Source organism: Anser cygnoides, chromosome 2 (genome assembly GCF_040182565.1).
Source record: "Anser cygnoides isolate HZ-2024a breed goose chromosome 2, Taihu_goose_T2T_genome, whole genome shotgun sequence".
Taxonomy (NCBI): domain Eukaryota; kingdom Metazoa; phylum Chordata; class Aves; order Anseriformes; family Anatidae; genus Anser; species Anser cygnoides.
The window spans coordinates 105,383,700-105,392,500 of NC_089874.1; positions in this window are offsets into that span (position 1 = coordinate 105,383,700).

Genomic DNA, 8,801 nt, shown 5'->3' on the forward strand with positions numbered 1-8,801 from the left:
AAGGTATGTTCACAGCATGATGAATGAAGGATTTAGCCCAAAGGTATTATTTAATCCATGTGTATTTCAGTCAAAGACAGATATTTTATGCAGATCACATTATTTTATGAGTAATCTCCCCTGCTTATGGTAACTGAGTTTTGACTGTTCCAATAACTTCTTTAAGCCACAGAGATTATTTTTAAAAACTGTCTTACATGAACAGTCTTTATATGTGCTTCCAAAGCAAAGTTTTAAGATCATGTCAACTAAAAACTCATATGCTCATTTACTAGAGTGTAAAACAATAAACAAAACTGGCTTGGCCTAATGAACTTTGACTATTCAAAATATTGATTTTGGACTGCTCAGTGTTGTTCTGAAAACAGCTAACATGAGTTAAGGCATTGCTGACTATCAAGGCTTAATATGAGCTTGTTAGGAAAGAAAATGTCTTATATATTCCTTAGTAAGAAGAACCATAATAGCAGCGACAGACTTGATGGTAGGAGTACCACAAACATGAACTCAGCTCTTTAAAATGCCTATATCTGGATGTGCATACCAGTCCCAAAAAGATAATGACAGATCTTCAGAGCTGCACCTTCCAGGGTCTGAGAGCCAGAGAGCAGTCAGCGTGGGCTGAGAGGCAATCTTTGTTGCTTCAGCACAGAGTGAGGGGAACAGAGCTGCTTCCACTTGGCTTAAACCCTTATCGTATTTAATCTACATCCTCATTTTAATCTACGTAGTTGTAAAGACCTCCCGCTGGTGCGCTGTGCCCTCCCAGAGGAAACGTTGCTTGTTTGCCTGTGGTCAGGAAGACTCATCAGCTGAAGCAGCAGCTCCAGGGGGGAGAATTCAAAATGCACAGTTTATATGTAATGGCACATTTAAGCCAGATGTCTTTTCTTAGGGGGTGTAAGGAGACAAAAACACAAGAAACTACTGTTTGTTCATGACTGGGTGTTCTCTGAACCCAATTACCTGATCAAAAAGCAACTTTTACCAGCAGTTGCACCTCAGCAGGAGTAGCAAATTACACTAGCAGTACAGAGGAGATCTGCTTGGAAATTTATCACTCTGCCTTGCCTTTTCAACCTCCTTTTCCAACTCCCCAAGATTGCTTACATTTTTTACTTTTACACTTTTACTTTTTACTTTTACATTTTTTATAAACCATGAATTCTTAACTATTTCATCTCTGCCCCCCAAAGGATCCCTTCCCCTCCCTACCAAAATAGCGCATTTTGACATTGTGCATTTGAATGACAAACGTAATAAGCTGGTGTTTTGTTTTCTCTTCTTTTAGAATATATATTTATATATAGTTAAAAATCCCCAGAAGTGGGTATGCTGGCATTCAGATCGCCTCTCCTCCATAAGGAGGTCCTAGATCGCCTATACATGACATAATCTGAATATTTGCCACTGCCTTCAAGAAGGACATCACCAAAAAATCAAGAAATGAACAGCCCGGTCTTGTCCCTCCAGGGATGACTGCTAACAAAAGAGCTGTCAGTTCAGCCTGAATCTCATCTCTCTGAGCTGCAAAGAAACTGAAAATAACTGTTCTTAAGAGAAACCCTCTGCTCAGAATCAGATGCAAACAATATGGCTTAACCAGTTTGTTATCTCTGCCACAGTGCCTGCAAAACATTGATGTCTTGCAGGAGTAGAGAGATAGAAGAATGAGTCTGTTGTTTCATGTGTTTCCTTTAGTTGTCCTTCACCTTTCTTTTACCACTTACAGATGAGTTGTGTCATTTTCCATGTTGTTAATTAGCTTCTCTTCAAGTTGCAGGGAAAGAGGATCTGCCTAACTGAGAGATTTGTTCGTATAACACGTAGTTCTGTCTCATGTGGGATTTTGCAGTGCTACTATTTTGGAAATTGTTGAAGCCAGGTCTGTAGCATCCTGTACATCTTTAGTGTGCCTTAAACAAGTGTTTATTTTGCAGGCAGGTACAATCAAAACAATCTTGTTCTAATGCTACCCGCAGACCATGAATCCAATGCCAGGATGTATACTGCCTCATCAAGCACAACATCTGCATGATTTAGACTTTAAAAAATGGAGCAAGTTGGCTTTGAGCCTACAAATTATTTTCTGCTGTTAGAAAGAAAGTATAGTTTGGATATACATATCAACAACATGTAAATTTTGGTGAGGCAAATATATTCAGTTCAAGTGACAGGCAATTTGATCTCAATGTTTTTTTACCAAGTACTGTGTAGGAAAAAATACATGTAAATTAAAAAAAAATAAAAAAATGTTCAGATCCTAAGCTGGTATGAATTGGCAGAATTCCTACAGCCACAGTATTCTTTGATACTCTTGACAGTTTTAATTCCAGGCCTCAATTTCAGCATGTGAAACAGCCACAGATAAAAGCCTCCTATTTGTTCAGTGGTAACCTAGGATGATGGGTGGGAAAGGAACTTGAAATAGGAAGGTTTTAAGCTTTCTGCATCCTGACCTGGCCATGTTGTAGTTATCAGTTAAGAAATTTATAGCATGAGTTTTGGCAATGTAGAAGAGAATATACAAGTAGGTCTGAATACATAGTGTATTTTTTAATTAGGTTGTTGGCTTTTAATCAAAGGGAAAAAAAAATATGACCACCCAACCAAATAAAAAACCAACCAATCAACCAACAACAACAATAACAAACAAATCTCCAATCTCCAGCACTAAGGATTATATTTTTTTGGATCTGGATCTTAAAGGGAAAAGTCATCAAAAAACTCATGGGACTCAAGTACACATGGAATCCCTTTGCTGATAAAAGATATTGGAGTCAGTTCCAGCACCTGTTGTTTCAGAGTTAGGGAAGATGATGGAGGAAAGTCTGAGCTGTAGAGGAGAAAAGAGTTACTCAGTTCTTCATTAAACAATGCCATGGGCATTTGCATGAGCTGATTAAAAGCAACAAGTTGGAACCAAGTCAGTGAGCCATAGCTGTCCTCCTGAGACTCCCACTAGAAGAAAGTCTTCGAAATAGCTTAGCATTTTTCAAAATAATACATTCATTTTTAAGTTTTCACATTTTTTTTTCAAAGTTTTGCTTTGGTCTTATCATTGACGTCCAGAATTGACTTATTCATACTCGTTCTAAAGACAAGTTGTCCTAAGATTGTTCCTATAAAGCTAACCAAACTTCTCTTATAACTTCTCTGTTCATGGATGGAAAGACTGTCTGTTTATTAATTGATTTCTATCAAAACGTTTGCATGTGAAATAAGAAAAACAACTAATCATGAAAAAATATGGGCCTGCTTTATTTTCTGAAGTACACTGTGGTGTACTTTCTTCCAATACATTGTTATTACTAACAATATCAAAAACACTTTAATGATGTAGAAATGAAAAGCATAGGTTGTTCTTTAATCATGATAACCCTCTACCAAAGCAACATTAATTTTATTTTGTGTACTTGGAAGGAAGTTTACTGAATGTAGAAAGGAAAGATACCAATTAATATTATGTACATTTGAAAGTAATGTAATAGTGGGACTAAAATTGGCAGCCTTCTTAAACTGTGTATTTGGAAACGACTGTTCAGAACTGTTGCATGGCAGATCAAGTTTCTTTATGATATAAATTTTTATAACTGCTCAAGCTGTGTGATTTTTGTCACAGTGTGCAAGTCCATTATGTCCCAACGAAATCTGAAATCTATGAAAAAAGCAATAAAGTGAATTGAAACATGTTAACCTCTGTCTGTAGTCATAATCTTGCTCATAGAGTTAAAATTGGGGGATAGATCTACAAAAATACCCCTCACATTTCAGTAAGCTGCCCAGAAATCCTATAAACTAATTGTTATATTTACTAGAACACACTAACTTACAGAAGAACTGTAAGATTCATTCAAAGCTATTAACTGGTCAGATTTTAACAAAAATATGGGCAAAGAAAAGGGAGGTGGGGGCATTTAAGATCTTACTTGCTTGGGAGAAGGGAACATGAGATAAATTCTCTCTTTTTTCTGTGTCCCAAGACCATAAAATATTGAACTCTGAATTCCCGGTTGCAAATATGGCACCCAGACATTTTAGGGGACAACAGATGAATGGAGGAAAAAAAATAATAATAAACAGCAGTAAAATAGAGTAGTATTGTATATATCCTATCCAGGGAAGAGAGAAGTGAAGGTATAAGTAGAAGGATCCTATGACATATCAAACTTTAATAAAGACCAACCCCATAACATCAGTAAAACCAAAGGCAGTTTTAAATCTCTTTAGGCAAGTACGGTAAATAAGTATAGATCTAGAAATATTCTGTGAAATCCTACTCATAACAGAAAACTGAAATATTAAAATAAAGGCTAATAGACGTGAGAGCCCTCCCTACGGTACACTTTAGCATCTTAGACACATATTCTAGAAGAAATGACACTAATAAAAATAGTACTGAATATGTTAGCAGGCAAGTTTAATCTCCAAATTTGCATAGATTCAAAGAAGACGGTGTCAAAAGGGAAGTGAAGTTAGAGAAGTGGTGATTTAGTGGAGGCATCAGAGAATGGATGGGGAAATGATTAAAGAAGAAACATCAGTGTTTCTGGGATGTACTGGAAAAGGAATTAATCAAAATGTAGAAAGATTATAAATGGACTTTCCCAGAAATCTGTGTAAAGCTAGAGCTTCTTTAATATTTTAGTCAGTGAGCTGGAGGCATAAAATATGGGTGTGCCAATAAAATTATTTGGTGGTATGTTTTTTGGGGAAAATTGATAAAACAAAAAATATTTAAGATATAAAAAGATCAAATGAAAGTTCAGTAGTTTAAAACTTAAAGTCATGTATTTGAAACTAATAACAAAATCTCTGCTATGAGTTTATTTCTGAGAACAGGCTATAATTTGAGTATATTAATTGATCGCAGAAGAGTCTTTATATGGTTCGGTTCAATAGTGGAATCTGGCTCAAGTATGGGAAGAAGGACATGTTAACCTTTAATATTTTTTCCTACTCAAGCAAGCAACCTGCATTGCTGCTGTCTTTTAAATACAATGACAGAGCCTTCTTTTATCTCTTTTATTCAGGCTGCTGGAAAACTGAGTTGATTTTAGGGATGTCAGTAAACCAGTATGCAATTCTCTTTTCCCTAGCTGAATTGTCAGGACTTCGTCCTCCTAATACATCCCTGCCATACTGATAGGATTTGTCTAATTTTGCCAGTTTTGGTCTCCACTGATGACCCTTTATGTCATTTTCTTGTCTTCACCTTTTTTTTTTTTTTTTCAGAAAAAAAGAAAAAAAAAGACATAATCCACATATAAGCTTCATCAGGAATAGCCAACTTCTCAGTACTGCCTATCTCCTTACTGACTTTTCTAGCTTTTATTTTGGCTCAATGATTCTACCTTTTTTTTTTTTTTCAAGAACTGCAAATATAAGAACCTCTTGAGTGCCATGCTGACCCTACTCCTTTGCATGCAATTACACACACACACAAGCAATTCCGATGCAATTTATGTATCAGTGTATCCAGTGGAAATTATTTTCAATGGAATGTCAGGTAGTAGGAAGCTGACTTGCTGCATTAATTTATCAAGGTCAAATAATTTAGGGCTCTCGCCTTCCTTGAGGCAGCTATACAATACAATATGCAGCTGTAATAGGAACTAATGGAATAGGCACATTAAGAGTTATTTCATCTGTACCCCCTCCTACTTCCAATGTTGCTGTAAGGGAAAGAAAGTTGGATATCTTCAGGCAATATGACACAGTCTCCTTTATTTTTAATCCAAATAATTAAACTACTCTTTTCTCTGTTTTGTTCTAGTCTATCTTAGTCCGGTTCACACTGAAATACAAGAAAAATAAGTACGAATATAGGCATATTATTACTGGAGTTTAGAAGGAGAAAAGAAGACGTAGCCAGACTCTTGCAGGTGTTATCCAGTGGCAAGACAAGAGGCAATAGGCACAAACTGAAGGAAATTCTGTTTAATTGTTAGAAAAAAAAAAAAAAAAAAAAAACATTTTCACTGTAAAAGTGGTCAAACACTGGAGCAGGTTGCCCAGAGAGGATGTGGATTCTCCATCCTAGGAGATACTCAAAGTCTGACTAGATATGGCCCTAAGCAACCTGCTGTAGCTGACCTCTGAGCAGTGAGGGATTTTCTAGCAGTGCTTTACTGCCTCTGAACTTCCACCTTTTGGTGATGCTATGCTCAGGATTGTTTTGCCTGAAAAGGAAAAAATGCCAAGTTCTGCTTCTGTATTTTATGCTTCTCTAATTATCTTTCCTCTTGCTACTTTTTTCTAATGAAGCGTAATAGCTGTCAAGAGATTTTGAAAGAAACTGTAGATCTTGTGGCAAGTGATATTCTATTTATAATTGTATTTAAAGAGATAACTGACACAATGTAAATAATCTCTATCTTATTAGTTAATTTCTAATTGCATTTATGCAGCATCCTGACAAACTGTAAATCATAATTTCCAGCTTGGAAAAAAAAAAAGAAAAGAAATTGTAGTGTCATAAATATGTCCATGAGTTACTTATAACAAATATAGATTAAAAACAAACATACAAACAAAACAAAACAAAACAAAAAATACTTAATCGTAGTTTAACAAATGTTACAACCCCAAACTGGATAAAATAAGTCTTCTGCTGCTGAGATTCCACAAAGAGTAATATTTCAACTGCATTTCATTTACAAGCACAGACTGCCATGAAGTGTCTCATTTTGCGTGTCATATCAGCTGATTTTCCACCCACACTTCATTACTTCTGCCATACAATATCACTATTATGATTTTGCTTAAAGTAATAGCTATGGTTGGATAACAACAGAAAATGGTATTTTCTACCTCTGCTAATTATATTTTTGCTTTGAAAACAGACAGGGATATTTTACTATAACATTTAGCTCAATAACTTGTGCATAGAAATTTATATAAATTCCATACAAGATTCTAGATATAAATAGCCAACGCACAATATTTATTTTTATAGTTAACTTTTTTAAACCAAGGGAGATGATCACTTTCAGACTACATTAGTCTCATTTATCTCCATGATGTTCTTAATGTTATAAGATGTTACAGCAACATTACCGGCTCCTGCAGGCCTGTATCAGCCTTTAGCTACTCGGGCGCATTATTAGGTTGTCAACATAATTCAGACATCTCATATAAAGAAAGCCAACCCACTGGCTCCAATCCTTTGTAAATGTATTTGCCTTATTGAATAGCTTTAAATTTATTGAGTGCTCTTTTTTTGCTTGTTTGTTTGTTGGGTATACATATGTAGTTTGGAGAATCTTGTTTGAGAGTGCTAAAAAAGTAAATAAACAAATAAAATATAATATAATAAATTAAAAAAAAAAAAAGAGAGAGAGAGAGAGAGAGAAATTAAACTCTTCCTGACTGTTATATAGGATTTAACTCCATATAGGGAATTTTGAGGAATGTTACTCACTTTTCCTAGGATTTAATTCCTTTTGAGTTTTTGGAACACGTGAATTAATTTGAGTTAAAAAAAAAAAAAAAGTAAGAAATTTTAAAGAAAGCAAAATCAGGACAAAATCTGAATGTGATCATCAGCCAGAGAAAGACAAGATTATTTCCAAAGTGCCTTGTCTGATATAATGACACATTTTTGAAATAAGCCACCTTGAACCACACTGCAAAAATAACACAAGTGTTCAGCTATTCTGTCATTTTTCATTTATGCACCAAATAACAAAATTAATAAATCAACAAAACCCAGAGACAAAAAGATTGTCATTAGAACAACTTACCTAAACACATGAAGATGAACCAGACCATCTCTGAGGCAAAACAATATAGTTTTTCATTGGAATTCACTTTCACCTCCAAGACTTCTTCCTAAACCAAATCAGATAATGCTAAACACAGAAAATATAGGAAATCAGCAAACCTCAGTTCACTGTGGAAAAATGAACTAATTTTCAAACATATTACTGTGATTTGCTGTGCAGCCATACATTCACATACACACATAAGGCATATGAAATGCAGCTGTTACATTTGCTCAAGAAAATATATTAGTTTTTTTGTGGTCATTGTAACAGCTTTTGGAAACAAGTTAATGAAAGTGATTAATTTCTTGGGGATAGATGAATTATTTGTATATTTTGCCTAATATTCAAACCTACTAATAAAAGACAGAACTGTACACACATTAATCATATAGTAAAGTACTTAATCACCTTCCAAACCTCATCCAGTTCCAACAAATATAATGATGAACTGATCAATCATGGAACAGAAATGAGCGGATACTCAAAAATCCATCTGGATTCCAATCCACAGAAGTCAGTGAATTTATAAAAGACCTAGTTTCAGGAGAAGATAAATGTGCCCAGAATCCTAAAAAAACAGTGAGGGAGATAAGTGTAACTGGATAAGACAAAGCAAGAGCCTATGTCAAATACTGAAATATTTTCTGGGCATTAGTACAATTCTGTGCACTTACATCATTTTGCCATGCAATCTAGAGGGAAAGCAGATTAAAAAAAAAGAAAAAAGAAAAAAAAAGGAAAAAAAAGAAAGAGAAAGAAGGAAAAGAAAGAAGGAAAGGGAAAGGGAAAGGGAAAGGAAAGGGAAAGGGAAAGGGAAAGGGAAAGGAAAGGGAAAGGGAAAGGGAAAGGGAAAGGGAAAGGAAAGGAAAGGGAAAGGGAAAGGGAAAGGGAAAGGGAAAGGGAAAGGAAAGGGAAGGAAGGGAAGGGAAGGAAGGGGAAGGGAAGGGAAGGGAAGGAAGGAAGGAAGGGAAGGAAGGAAGGAAGGAAGGGAAGGAAGGAAGGAAGGGAAGGGAAGGAAGGAAGGAAGGAAGG